Raw genomic sequence first — 16,022 nt, 5'->3', positions numbered from 1 at the left:
AAAACGTAAACTGTTCAGCCTAGCGGAGGCTTAGCGGAGGCGGAGGTTCAGCTAGCACCTAGTGCCATTCTAGTTACCTCCGCCACCAAAGGTGGATGGAGGTTATGTTTTAACCCCTGTCTGTTTGTCTGTCCGTTTGTCCGTTTGTGAACAAGATATCTCAAAAAGTTGTGGACGGATTTGGACGAAAGTTGGTGGACATGTTGTGTGTCTGACAAGGACAAACAGATTCTATTTTGGTGAATATCTTAATATTTTCATTCTGTATCCATGTGTCCACCCAATGCGTCCTTTCCTGCCCCCTATTCCACCCCACATCTATTGTTTGGACAAGTCTTCCCCTTGAAATCTGCTGTTGGTGGCCCCCCCTCTCTCTCCACTGTTCCCTTTGTCCTGTTACATCTTGATCTGTTCAGTGTACTCGCTCTTCCAGTAACTCGGAATACCGGTACGAAAAGAAGAAAGTGTTTCATAAGGCGGTGTAAAAGACGGTTTATCAACTGCGCTAAATTTCCGAATTTTTTTTCTACAAACTTCTAAAATCTCTATTTTTATTTCAATTTAATTGTAAACTTGAACACTGTAGACTCGTGTAGAACACAAATCGCCTTTTTGACGCTTTAAAAACCCTTCCATTTCGCAGTGCTTGGCCAAAATTTTACGTCTTCACGACCAATCAAATTAGCCGCTCGTAGACTCCGCCCATGACCCATGTCCATTTCCGAGTTTCTCAAGATTGCATGGTATGGGACGGGGTGACCTGCTCGACAAAGTCTCTGGTTACATTTGAAATGGTGAACCTCGTCTACTTTTTAATCCCATTTTTTAAGTGGATTACTTGATGTTCTTCCCCCATCCTTGGAATTTTACAACGTACTTCATTCATACATCATGTTATCTACTACAAATGGATGAGTTGTGTGTGTGTGCGTCATACTTTTTGTGTCTATTAATTACGTACTATTGAAATGCCTTTTAAGCCTTGAGACTGTTGAGACCTCTTCGACCTTGAAAGACCCTTCAACACGAGACCCAAAAGACCCCAAGGACCGAAAAGATCGCGAGGACCCAAAAGTCCCGAGGACCCAAATCACTCAAAAGTCCCCAAGGACCCAAAAAGTTATTGATGACCCAAAAGTTCCCGAGGACCCAAATCACTCAAAAGTCCCCAAGGACCCAAAAAGTTATTGATGACCCAAAAGTCCCCGAGGACCCAAATCATCCAAAAGTCCCAAAGGACCCCAAAAGTCCTTGATGACCCAAAAGTCCCCGAGGACCCAAATCACCCAAAAGTCCCTGAGGACCCAAAAGTCTACATGGACCCAAAAAGTCCTTGATGACACAAAAGTCCCTGAGGACCCAAATCAGACAAAAGTCCCCAAGGACCCAAAAGTCCCTGAAGGCCCAAACGACCCAGATGACCCTGATGACCCAAAAGTCTCCAAACACCCAAAAGTCCCCACCGACCCAAAATACCCAGAACACCCAAAAGACCCCCTTAGTCCGGCAGGCAGGTATGCTACAATGCCCATGAAGACCAATGAAAATTTGGTACAACGGACCAACGGGCCCATTAGTTACATAAAACATTTGGAGTTTTTAAATGTGCCTCTGATTGTTTTGGCCCTATTTCTTCCTGGTTTAAGGATTGTGGCTATTTCTCCCTTGGGAGGAGCACTCGATTCAGCATGGACATTGTACAACACCTTATTCACACAACTTAAACGAGAGAGAGTGCAAAGTTTGCAAACACTGTCTGTCCCCTTTATCGTTTTTATTTCCTTATTGTCACCCATCTCATCTCAGTTATTGGAGCATGGAGTGAAGGTATTGGAAAGGGTGTTGGAGAGGAGGATAAGAAAGAAAGTGAAGATCGACAAAATGCAGTTTGGATTTATGCCAGGAAGAGGAATGACAGACGCGCTTTTCATTGTGAGGCAGTTGCAGGAGAAGTACATGGAGAAGAGGAAGAAGTTGTTTCTTGGGTTTGTTGATCTGGAGAAAGCATTCGATAGGGTTCCACGCGAAGTAGTGACATGAACATTGAGGAAGTTAAGAGTGGAGGAATTGTTGATCAGAGTAGTGATGGCAATGTACAAAAGAGCGCGCACAGCTGTAAGGACGAAGAACTGGAACAGTGGTGAGTTTGAGGTGAAGGTGGGAGTGCATCAGGGGTCGGTACTTAGTCCACTACTATTTGTAGCTGTGATTGTGGTGCTGGCTCGGAACATAAAGGATGGTTTACCGTGGGAGTTGTTGTATGCAGATGATCTGGTGTTGATTGCAGAAAGTATGGATGGACTGAAGGAGAAGATGAACAAGTGGAAGGAATGTATGGAGACAAAAAGTCTGAAGGTGAAAATCGGAAAAACGAAGGTGATGGCAAGTGGTAAAGCATGTGGTGAGGTGGAAAGAACTGAGAAGTGACCTTGTGCTGTGTGCAAGAAGGGTGTTGGAGTGAACTCCATTCATTGTACAATGTGCGCTAAGTGAGTTCATCAAAAATGTAGTGGTTTGAGAGGGTCATTAACCAGTGTGGCAGCTACATTCAAGTGTAAGGTGTACACAGAGGGAGCTGCAGATGGAGGAAATGTTGAGTTGGATCTTGGAGACGGCATGAAGCTGGAAGGTGTGAAAACATTTCGTTACCTAGGAGACATGCTGAATAGAGAAGGTGGATCAGACTCGGCAACGGTTGCTCGAGTGAGATGTGCATGGAAGAAGTTTCGGGAACTGAGTGGCATGCTGATGAGGAGGGGAGTGTCGTTGAAGCTGAAGGGAAAGGTGTATGCTGCATGTGTGAGAAGTGTTATGAATTATGGGAGCGAGACATGGGTAATGAACGTATCGCAGCAACAAAGGCTGGAAAGGGTGGAAATGCGAATGGTTTGGTGGATGTGCGGAGTATCGTTGAGAGAGAGGAAGACAAATGATGAATTGCGAAAGATGATGGGAATAGAGCCTGTGATGGATGCTGTGAAGAGAAACAGGTTGAGATGGTTTGGTCATGTGTTGAGGAAGGATGAAAGTGACTGGTTGAGAAGAGTGAGGGAAATGAATGTAGAAGGAAGTCGAGGACGGGGAAGACCGAGAAAGACTTGGCTGAAGATGGTGGAAGAAGAAATGTGGGCAAGGGGGTTAACAAGGGGAGATGCACAAAATAGGGCAAAATGGAGACGATTGTCATGGGGACCGCAAGGCCAACCCCCACTCTAGCAGGGAAAATGGCCTTAAAATGCCTGTTGTTGTTGTTGTTGTTGTGTATTGTTACCCATCTTAGGTCTTTACTCTTTGTCGTTTTTATTTCCTTATTGTCACCCATCTCATACCCCACTCCTCCTCCCCCTCCCCCCATAATATTTTTGGTAACTTTTCAACATGTCAGCATTTTGTCATGATCACTGTTGTCACCCACCTGTACTTCCTTGTTTTCCTTTATTCAGATTGATACTCAGTCCCAGTCGAATGTTGAAATGCCAGATCTGGAAATTTATCCTTTCCCCGCTTTACGCTCCAAAAGCAAATCGTTGTTGTTGTTGTTGTTGTTGTTGTCATTTTGTGATCTCTGCACAATTTGAAGGTTATTGCAAAAATTGCAACCTTGGTGAATGCTGATTTTTTTTTTTCGCAAAGTCGTTATTTCTGTGAAATCTGCAAATAGGCATTGCAAGTGATGCAGTAAAAGTGTTCTGTTTTTATAAATCCAGTATGACGAACAGAGCAGCACTCACACTCACACTCACAGTTAGATATGGAAATGTTTGTAATCTGAGAGTGCTCATTGAGGTTGTTTCACAATCTGCTTTTTCTTAGCCTTTAACTATGTACCTTCTCCCAACAGAGTTGAATACAGTTATATGCTTTGACAAACTATAATTCGGTCTTTTCATTTTATATTGCAAATCTCAATCTCTGAGGTTATTTCTCACCCATCACCAACTTTTCCCTTTTAACACAATTTATGTCTCCTTTCCTCATTTACCTATCACTGCGTTCTCTCTCTTTCTCTCTCTCTCTCTCTGGGTAGTTCCATATTCTTTCCATTTTCTAATGATGGAGTTCACTGTGCTCATGGTAACTTTCAACACTCCATAAATTGTTTTATACCCTTCCCAAGATCTATGCCTCCTCACGATTCTATCTCGGAGCTCTCCGGATAGTTCCTTCAACTTCATGGTAGGGTTTCTGCTTTGACGTGCACTGTCGACTGTGGGACCTGATATAGAAAGGTGTGTTTCTTTCTAAATCATGTTCAATCAACTGTTTGGCCACAGGTAGATTCCATTCAAGTTGTATTGGCCACAGGTGAACTCAAATCACATTGTGGAACATATCTCAAGGATGATCAAAGGAAATTGGATGCACCTGAGCTCAATTGCAAGTGTCATACCAAAGGGTTGAATACCTATTGACTCAAGATATTTCAGTTTTTCATTTTGAATTAATTTGTAAAAAAAAAAAATTTAAACAAAAATTCCACTGACATGATGGGGTATTATTTGCTGATCAGTGACCAAAAAAATCTCAATTTAACCCATTTTAAATTCAGGCTGTAACACAACAAATTGTGCAAAAAGTTAAGTGGTGTGAATACTTTCAGAAGGCACTGTTATAGGTATCCATGGTGGCCTCTGAGACTGACTTCCAGATTTCTTGCATACACACCAGCAGTGAGTTGCTTTGGATGGAATACGATCCCAGGCTCTTGTCCCTCAAGGTAGTGTTCTGAGACTAATCTTGTTATTAATACTAGTGAGTTACCCGTGCTATGCAGGGCAGAAGCAAACAGACAACGCAGAAACGGCGAATGCCAAAGCATGAAACCAATAAATTCCACATTACTGTAGCACCTTCAGTCGCACGTCAGACATGGACAGCAAGTTCGTGAAGGACTTCCATGAAAAACGTACCGTTCGCAAACAAATGGTTACATTTGTTCCATACCCAGTCAATGGCGAATCTGCATATGGCGATCCGCGAATATTACGCTTAGAAAGTAGAAACCATCATGGCATTCCGTCATTCACTTGAACTCGATATCTCTTTTTTCATTCAAAACAGCATAACTCCAATCACAAATTAAATAACATTAATATAAAAAATAAACTTTTAACAACATTCGTGACATAAACAAATATTTAAATCCTGATGTGAAGTTCCATACGGTTGGGTGAACACAATTAGGAATTCAAAATCGTAATTGTATTCACTCAATTCCAATCATCCATTGATACTTCAACAAAGTGATTAACACGATTAACGTTTAACGATTTAACATTAGAATGAATGACGGTTGTATTGGGATATTATCAAACCCGCGCATTGCCGTCATCTGTCCACTTCTGGATTCGCTGCAGGTTCGTAATTCTCATCAAAATCTAAACAGTATTTGTAGAATTTCAACAAAAGCCACATCACTGTTCTATCGGTTCATATCGGTAAATATTATTCCATCGTGTTTGGAAAAATTGGAAACTTGGAAAAATTGGAAAAACAATATAGCCTATTTTACTCCAGGGGGTCCCAGGAATACCCACCCAAAATATCATTGCGATCGGTTGAGCAGTTTTTGCGGTACCTTCGAATGGACAGATGGACGGACATTTGGTGAATTATAGTAAGATTGTTGCGAGTTATTTCATTATTAATGTTTAGATAGTCCTCCCTTCTGTGTGGTGGGTTTCATGGGCAATGCGTTGTGTGGGATTAGCTAGGGATTTCCTCTCTTTATATCTTCCGAACCAAAGTGTCACCCTCCTCAATTCACAGTGAAGAGGGAAGAGCAGAGGAAAGAAGCAGAAGTAAAGTGCATTTGCATATCATATGCTCTCATTTAGGGAATTTTCCCCAGATAGTTTTCACGGTTTCATTTTAAAATGTTTAAACTTTCCCCTACAGTGTTGTATTCTGTATATTATAACACACTTTTCTTCTTCTTGTTATTTTAAAGGTTGTCTTCGATTTGCTCATCAAATCTCTCCATTTCAAATAAAAATTCAATCTCTTACAGTTCTTCCTTTCTACATTCCCTAAACTCACCTGCCTTCAACTGTCATCAAACTACAACTGTCATCATGCCAGCTGGCTGGGTGTGGGTACCTCTCACACCAGCCATGGCACCTCAGCAAAGGACTTCTGCGACCAACTGCGACTGAAACAATCTGTCAATTTCCCGACCCGGTTCTGTGTCAACGGAGTATCTTCTCTTCTAGACTTGGTTATGACAAACTTCCCTGCAAATATCTACTGGTCTTCTTCTGCTCCAATCAGTTCATCTGACCATTTGCTTGTTAAAGTAGACATCTCTTTGGACATTCTCAGAGAGCCTCCTTAGCGACAACGAGTCTGACATTTCACTCAGGCTGACTGGCACGGTCTTCAAGCAGCCATCAATCATCTGGACTGGTCTCCCATCTCTACTGCCTCTGACATCAACTCATCCTGGGAATTCTTCCAAAGTAAACTGCTCTCTCTCATGCACAGATTTATCCCATCTCATCTTCAGTTGTCATACCCTTCCTCCCATCAATGGTACAATTAATTTTGTGGTGAGGCAGTTGCCCTGAAACAACTTGCCTTCACCTCCTGAAAGGCTAATCCAACTGAAGGAAATCTCAGTTCCTTTCACAAAGCTCGGAACCAGTGTGTGTCTAGTCTACGCTCAGGAGAGCCAGGAAACAATATCTTTCTACTCTCAAAACTGAACTATCAAATCTGGCTCCCTCCTCCAAATCCTGGTGGCATCTGGTCAAATGTGTTTCTGGTGTTTGTTCCCCTTACATCCCCTCCCTTACCTCAAACGGCTACACAGCTGACACCACACGTGAAAAAGCCAAATGCCTCAACTCTGTGTTTGCCTCAAAATCTTGTGTCCCAAACCCATCTCTCTCTCTGTACCCACCTTACCCAGTCGAACCCAGCTGCTCCTGGACTCTGTGTCCTTCTCTCCTGACAAGGTGGAGACGTTTCTGTCAAACCTCGACTCTGATTCTGCAAATGGACCAGACGGCATCAGCCCACGGGTCCTAAGATCCTGCTCTGCCACTCTATCTCACCCTCTCTCTGTTCTCCTCACCCTCTCTTTTTCTCAAGGTCATCTGCCATCAGCTTCGAAATCAGCAAACATTACCGCTTTACACAAAAAATGTGCAAAAACAGATCCTTGTAACTACAGACTAATCAGCCTGCTCCCAATTATCAGCAAAGTCATTGGATCCATAATTGCTTCGGATATCAAATCTTTCCTCTTCTCCGACGGCTTGATCTCTGATCAGCAATTTGGTTTCAGACCAGGTCATTCTACACTGGACATGCTGCTTCTGCTGTCTCAACAATGGATGGATGTATTCAATGCCAAACAGGAAATCATAGCTGTGTCCCTTGACATATCATGTGCCTTCGATATGGTCTGGCACCCTACTCTGCTCACCAAACTCTCCTCCTATGGTATCCATGGAAATCTCCGTGCATGGTTTGCGGACATCCTCTCTGGTCGTAGTCAACGTGTGGCCCTGAATGGATTTCTCTCATCTCCCCTTCCTGTTCAGGCTGGAGTTCCCCAAGGCAGTGTTCTGGGTCATGTGCTTTTTCTGGTCTTCATCAATGATCTCTCCGACTCTCTGGGAAATCCTCTCTATCTCTTTGCTGATGACTCCACCCTCTGCCGCTCCATACCTCATCCCTCAGATCGGCAGTCCGCAGCCTCCTCACTCTCTGCTGACCTGGTCAAAATCACAGACTGGTCAAACAAGTGAAACATGTCTTTCAATCCTGACAAATCTCACACTCTCACTATGTCTCTTCGAAAAAACTGTCTGGACAACCCTCCCATCTAATTTCTCAACAATCCTCTCCAAGAAATTCTGTCACTCAATCTCTTGGGTCTCACAATCTGCCATGATCTTTCCTGGGAAAAACACATTTCCAAGCTGGCCTCCAAAGCCAGTCGCCGACTGGGCATTCTCCGTCGTGCGAAGTCCTTCCTTGGTACACCTGAGCTCCTCACCACATACAAGGCTTTCATCTGCAGCTCAATGGAATACTGCTCTCCTCTCTGGGCTGGTGCTCCTGCCTCACACCTCACTCAGCTTCACGCTGTTGAAACCAAAGCTTTCAGAATCATTGGAATCTCCTGCAATGAAGCTAACTCCGAGGGCCTTTCACTTACTCACCGCAGGCAGGTTGGTGGTCTTTCTGTCTTCCACCGACTCCTCTCTGGCCTAGCCCCACCAGCCCTGTCTGTGATCTGTCCCCCAAGTACTCCGACAGGTCGCACAAGATCTGCCTGCAACCCTCTTCTGGTGAAACTGACAAAATCCAGACAATCTGCTCACCTTCACTTTTTCATTCCTCTTTTCTCCCGCCTCCGGAACAAACTCCCTCACTCTCTTCAATCCCACTCATCCCTCCAGGTCTTTAAAACAGTTCTTCACCACCATCTCTTATCTTCCCCCATCCAAAACCTTGATCTTTTCTACCCCTGCTAATTCACTCCAGATCCACTTTTCTGAAATACCGACTTCTTTCCTGGAAGTCCTAGCAGTGTCCATGTGGTTTTTTTTCCTCTCCCACCCGCACCCCCCTTCCTACGCCTCCTTCCCCCAAGCCCTCTACCCCCCACAGATCTCCCGATGTCCCTGCTCTCAAATGTTGTACTTGTGTGCTTCCCTCTCTCTCCCCATCTTGTCTCCCACTCCTTTTATTTCATCTTATGTGTCCGTTTTTGGTTTTTTTTGACATTAATGTTAGCTCTTACACGAGCCTCGATCTTGTATAAAAAAATTTTTTATTTTATCCAGAACCTTGATCTTTTCTACTCCCGTTAATTCACCCCAGATCCACTTTTTCGAAATACCGAATTCTTTCCTTGAAGACCTAGCAGTGTCCATTTGTTTTTAGCTCTCCCACCCCCCTGCCCCCTTATCCCACGCCCTCCCCCCAAGCGCTCTCCCTCCCACAGATCTCCCGATGTACCTGTTCTCTGCTGTTGTACTTGTGTGCTTTCCTCTCTCTCCCCATATTGTCTCCCACTCCCTTTATTATATGTTTTATGTGTCCGTTTATGTTTTTTTGTGATTAATGTTAGCTCTTACATGAGCCTCGATCTTGTAAAACAAACAAAAAAAAAATCGCGCCAAAAACCAATTTAGGTGTTGGTTTCCAGTCATCACGGCCTTGTCCTGCACTGCCTTAACCATGTTTTGCTCACCACTGGACTATCAACCAACTCTATGCTACCATACAAGGATCGCCATCCTTCATCGCTGGACAGCAGCCAACCTGGCCTCTTTGTTGCTCGGCATTCAACCATGCCATTTCGGTCACTGCTCGGCCACGACGCCTCCACTACAATTCCATCACCGCAGGATGCCCACCACTAGACCACCGCGGACCGTTGGGCATCTACCTCAGCATTGCGGTTGCCACCAGCCTCTTGCACAGCACTGGGGCATCATAGTGCTTGAGATTCCTAGGTGATGACCGGCGGAGCATTGCTGCAGGCACGGTGCAGGCACTGGCCCTCCCATGCCTTCCAATCTTTGGCGGCGGCCTGCCGGCTGCCTCCGGTGCTGTCTGGAGCCTGGGTGCACATTCACCCGATGAACTTGCAGCAAAATATGTCCGTCCCGTGTTAGGTGAGGAGCTCAGAGCCGTGTTCAGGTTCAAGAACCACTGAAGACAATACGAGGACGATGGCCTGGCGGTGGGGATGATGTTAGCAGGGGGCTCGTCTGGGCTGATGGGCGTGCCGTGACAGGACTAAAAAGGGCAGCGCATGAACCTTCCCCCCAGCATCCACGCCTGGAGGAGGTACCCACGACTCCCTGCTACCTCAGCCCCCCCCCCCCCCCTACCAGGCAGATAAAAGGTAGCGATTAGTCAGTGGTTAGTCAGTCTGTCTGGGTCTGGTCCACAGTTCATTAGTAGGTCTGGAGTCTGCAAGTTCGGTCTAGCTGGAGAGTACGAGCTACGGTTCCGGTGTATGACTCCATGGTTCACCAGTCTGGTTGAGAGCAGACAGAGTTCCAGACATGGAGCTGGACGAGCTGACCTGGGTGCTGAACCCAAACGAGAGCTGAGAGCAGACCAGCAGATCAGCAATAACCTATTCCATAACTAAAACTGCTCAACCAGTAATGTTCCCCATTTCACATTCCACAGAGCAGGGAGTAAAGAAACACAGTGGTCCTCGCGCGGTGGGGTAGAGGATGGACCAACCTCGATCTCTCGATCTCTCTCTCTCTCTCTCTCTCTCTCTCTCTCTCTCACTCTCACTCTCACTCTCTCTCACACTCTCTCACTCTCTCACTCTCTCACTGCTGGTGTGATTCTGATTTGATACCAATGTTGTGTTAGTAAGATTGTAATAAGTGGGATAATTATACGGGCTAACTCTTCACTGTGTCTCTTTTGATTTGTAAATATTGCAGCACATGTATACCCTTATTGTTTGTTTTATGCCGTATCACACAAATCACTGTCTTTTGCCCTGCTGTATTACCCTGTGAATAAACCCTGATTGTTGAATGTACCACATAACTTTCCTCGCTCCCCTGTAAAAAATTATCCCCAATACACTTAGATTTCTGATCTGCCTGTGTATGTAATTTCTCCCATTGGTTTAGCGTGGCCCATAATAGTGGTTAGACGGGACGTTTCAGTTCCCTCCAATTGACTCCAGACTATATCCGGTGTGCACTGGCAGTTCTGCTCGGCTGCATCTGATTAAAACCTCGGATAAAATCAGTGCACATCGAGGGCTCGAAACCCGGTTAGAAAGCCACGTCACCCCCAGGTAAATGGTAATTAGATGGAGGACACTTGGAGATTCGATCAAATAACTGGTGTTGCGGTTGATTAGCAACCCGCTGGATCACGGAATTATTTGCGCTCAGTGGCTTGCAGATCCGATAGTCCAAGAGGAATCGAGGCTCCCCCTCGTAGTAGACCCCAAAACTCATGACCATAACAAATATTCAAAACGTAATTTAAAAAAATAACGAAATGGGATACAATGATGTGATTTGCTGCATATGAAAGAACATTTCACAAAGTAGACAAACAAGTGCAAACTAGTTTTTCTGCTAGTTTTTAGCAGAATGGATACTTCTTCTTTTTTAACAAGGAAACTGGTTTGGGATGTGATGGTAAATCCAACATTGACTTTTTAAAATCTGCAAGGCTCTATATCTGAGATAGGGGTCAGTTTTCATCAATCACCAACAACTCGTTCTGTTCACAAGCTGGCCTATATGGGCAGGTAGCAAGAACGAAGCCATTACTGAAAAAGATGCAAATAAAAGCTCACATGGAGTTTGTGAAAAAGCATCTTCATGATACTGCAGGGATGTGGAGAAAGGTCTTGTGGCAGACGAGACAAAAATTTAACTTTTTGGTCTAAATTCAAAGCATTATGTCTGGTGCATGATGAACACTACACATCACCCAGTCGACACCACCCCTATCCCTACTGCCAAGCTATGTGGTGGCAGCATCATGTTATGGGGCTGCTTTTCATAAGCAGCGATGGAGAGCTTGTCAGGATAGAAGGGACAATGGACGGTGCAAAGTACAGAGGAATTATTGATGAAAACCTGCTTGAGTTAGCCGTGAATCTGAAATTGGGTCGGAGATTCATAATTCAGCAGGACAATGATCCGAAGGACAAATCTAAAGCCACACTGGAGTGGCTGAATAAGAATAACATAAATGTTTTTGAGTGGCCCAGTTAAAGTCCTGCCTTGAACCCAATTGAACATTTATAACGAGACTTGAAGATTTCAGTCCATCGATGATCCCTATTAAACTTGGCAGAACAAGAGCAATTTTCACATGAAAAATGGGCAAAGATTTAATTCACCATCTCGCTGTTCAAAGCTGATATACATCTATACGACCCAAAACGACTCATAGCAGTCATTGCTGCAAAAGTTGCCCCCACCAAGTACTGATGTATGGGCTGAATACTTTTGCGACCAGTGAATTTTGATTACCTCCACTACCAAAGGTGGATGGAGGTTATGTTTTCACCCCTGTCTGTCTGTCCATCTGTTTGTTACTTGCCGGAAAAAATTCCGGCAAGTATGTTGATCGGTTGGTTTGTCTGTCTGTCTGTCTGTTCACAGTACTATGCCTACACTGTTGCACATAGAATCTCCAAACTTTACACACATATTTGTCTTGCCCTGGAATAGACTGTGCCCAATTTTTAACTCTCTCGGCCCAAGGCCTCCTTTACGACGTCATAATTTGATAATTCGACAAGTACAAAACTTCATCCAATTAAGATGCAATTTCTTGAGCGATATGACGGCATAAACTGGTGGAGAAAAAAAAAGAATGATGACGTCATCGGTCACGTGGTTCGGCCACCATCTTGGAAAAACTGAAAAACTTTGCACCTTTATATCTCCGAAAGTGCTGAATAGAAAAAATTGAGACATGGCTCATTGTAAAGAAATCTCCATGGGGAATAAAATATGTTAATGATGATGTCAGCGGTCACTTGGTTTGGCCGCCATCTTGGAAAAACCGAAAAAATTTGCACCTCTATATCTCCGAAAGTGCTGAATAGAAAAAATTGAGACATGGCTCATTGTAAAGAACTCTCCATGGGGAATAAAATATTTTAATGATGATGTCATAGGTGCCTTCATTATGACGTCATAATTCGACAAGTACAAAACTTCATCGATCAAGATGAAATTTCTTGAGCATCATCAAGGAATAAATTAGTTTAGAAAACAAATAATGATGACGTCATCGTTCACGTGGTTCGGCCGCCATATTTGTCCAAAATGGCCAATAAAAAAGTACATTCCGGCAAGTCCTCGGTCTCTGACCGATTTTTCATTTGCTTGTTTGTCTGTCTGTGAACAAGATATCTCAAAACGTTGTGGACTGATTCGGATGAAATTTGGCAGAGAGGTCGTGTATGTGAGATGGACGAATTGATTAGATTTTGGTGAAGATCCGGATTCGGAACCGCCGAGTAGAATTTTTGAAGTGATTCTTCACCATTGGGAGATAGGGCCAAAAACGATAAATAGCATGATATCTCAAAAAGTTGTGGACGGAATTGAACGAAACTTGGTGGAGAGGTTGTGTGTGTGACAAGGGCGACTCGATTCGTTTTTGGTGAAGATTTGAATATGGATTCGGATACGAGAATTATTTAATTTTTTAACGATTCTTCACCATTGGGAGATCGGGCCTAAAATTATTTATAGCAGGATATCTCAAAAAGTTGTGGACGGATTTGGACAAAACTTGGTGGACCGGTTGGGTGTGTGACAAGCACAAATAGATTATATTTTGGTGAAGATCTGCGTATGGATTCGGATATGAGAATTATTAAATTTTTTAAGTGATTCTTCACCATTGGGAGATAAGGCTAAAACCAACATATAGCAGGATATCTCAAAACGTTGTTGACAGATTTGGACAAAACTTGGTGGAGAGGTTGTGCGTGTGACAAGGAAGAATCGATTCAATTTTGGTGAAGATCTGGATCGAAATCGAAGAATTTAAGTGATTCTTCCCAATTGAGAGATAGGGCCAAAAACGATATACAGTATAGCAGGGTTTCTCAAAAAGTTATGGACGAGTTCTGACATGGACGAGTTAAGACAAAAGTAGCTGCATAAATTGGTTCGGTGACAAGAACAAGCTAATTAGATTTTGGTTCAGGTCTGGATCCAGATACGACCTATCAGTGGGATACAAAATGTAAACTGTTCAACTGGCAGAGGTATGCTCTCTACTGAGGGCCTTTTCTAGTTTGTACATGTTTTTGCAGGTATTCCTGACATGAAACCTCGTTCAACTACAAGTGTTTAGTTTGATCTCTTCAGTTATGAATAAAAAGTTAGTTTCTAAAATTGTTTCTACTTAATTCGTAATAGTAGGGTTGAAGGAGCTGTGCTCCAACGCGAGTCGAAAGGATTGATGCGACAAAAGACGGAAATTCGTCCGAGTTGCTTTATTGCACGAATCAAACTCAGGTACTCTGAAAAGCCCGTTTATCGGGCAGCAATATATATACACATCATGCCGGAGCGTTTGCCCAGGAAAGGCGAGACCGGGCGTGCCCGGGCGTCCTGGGCGAGCCCTGGAAAGGCGAGTCTGGACATGCCCGGGCGTCCTGGGTGAGCCCTGGAAAGGCGAGAGTGGGCATGCCCGGGCGTCCTAGGCGAGCCCTGGAAAGGCGAGGCTGGGCGTGCCCGGGCGTCCTGGGCGAGTCCTGGAAAGGCGAGTCTGGACATGCCCGGGCGTCCTGGGCGAGCCCTGGAAAGGCGAGAGTGGGCATGCCCGGGTGTCCTGGGCGAGCCCTGGAAAGGCGAGTCTGGGCATGCCCGGGAAAGATAAGACCGGGCGTGCCCGGGCGGCTCGGGCGAGCCCGGGAACGGCGAGTCCGGGCATGCCCGAGAGAGGCGCGTCTGGGCCTGTCCGGGCGGCCTGGACGAGCCCGGCATGGTGATCGCTCCCTGGCCGCGTCCTCGGTAGGTGCAAGGCGATTGTGTATACCCAGCGGTAACCGCTACACACGCCCCTCCAGAATCGACTTGCACCGGCAGGGTCAATTTAAGGGGGGTCCTGATGACTCGGCCGAAGCGACCCCTGGAGGGTCGTGGGGGGGCGGGGGGGTCCGGTGTGGTGGCGGGTGGTCGAGCGGGGGGAACTGTGGACGGGGGGCGGCCTCGCTGCAGAGGAAGGGCCAACCGTGGTGGTTGGTCGACGTCCACATGCGCCCGCTTGAGGCGGTCCACCGAAATCCAGTCCGACCTGCCGCCGATGTCGATGACGAACGACTTGTCGTCCCGTCGCAGGACCCGGAAGGGCCCGTCGTACGGCGGCCGGAGTGGCCCCCGGTGTGCGTCATGACGCACAAAAACGTACTCCGCTGTGCGAAGCGCTGGGGGGACGTAGGACTGGGGGCCACCGTGGCGGGATGTTGGCACGGGGGCAAACCGTCGGGCGGCTTCCTGAGGTCCGAGCGCTGGCGAGCTGCGGACCAGGGACTGGTAGCGTCGGGCACGAACTCGCCCGGGACGCGGAGTGGGCTGGCCGTAGACGAGCTCGGCGGTGGACGCCTGGAGGTCCTCCTTGGGGGCCGTGCCGAGGCCCAAAAGGACCCACGGCAGCCGGTCGGCCCAACCGTCCTCCTGGAGGCCGGCCATGAGCGCGGCCTTCATGGAACGGTGAAAACGCTCGCACAACCCATTCGCTTAGGGGTGGTAGGCCATAGTACGGTGGAGCTGGACTCCCAGGTTGCGGGCGACTGCGCCCCCACAGCTCGGAGGTGAACTGCGGACCGCGGTCCGAAGAGATGTCCGCCGGTGCGCCGAAACGGGCGACCCAGGTGGCGATGAAAGCTGTGCCACGTCGGCGGTGGTGGTGGAAATGAGGGGAACGGCCTCCGGCCACCTGGTGGTCCTGTCCACCATGGTGACCAGGTGTGTTAAACCCCGCGATGGGGGAAGGGGGCCCCACCAGGGTCCACGTTGACGTGGTCGAAACGCCGTTCGGGCACGGTGAAAGGTGCCAGTGGGGCCTGGGTGTGGCGGTGGACCTTGGCCCGCTGGCAGGCCGTGCAGGCGTTGGCCCAATCGCGGACGTCCCGTCGAAGGCCGTGCCAGACGAAACGCGCCGACACCAGCTTCTGGGAAGCCTTCCGGCCCGGCGAGCCCTTGCAAAGGCGAGGCTGGGCGTGCCCGGGCGTCCTGGGCGAGTCCTGGAAAGGCGAGTCTGGACATGCCCGGGCGTCCTGGGCGCGCCCTGGAAAGGCGAGAGCGGGCATGCCCGGGTGTCCTGGGCGAGCCCTGGAAAGGCGAGTCTGGGCATGCCCGGGAAAGACGAGACCGGGCGTGCCCGGGTGGGCCCGGGAACGGCGAGTCCGGGCATGCCCGGGAGAGGCGCGTCTGGGCCTGTCCGTGCGGCCTGGACGAGCCCGGCATGGTGATCGCTCCCTGGCCGCGTCCTCGGTAGGTGCGAGGCGATTGTGTATACCCAGCGGTAACCGC

Source organism: Myxine glutinosa, chromosome 10 (genome assembly GCF_964187855.1).
Source record: "Myxine glutinosa chromosome 10, kmMyxGlut1.1, whole genome shotgun sequence".
Lineage (NCBI taxonomy): Eukaryota > Metazoa > Chordata > Myxini > Myxiniformes > Myxinidae > Myxine > Myxine glutinosa.
This window is presented reverse-complemented; position numbering follows the sequence as displayed.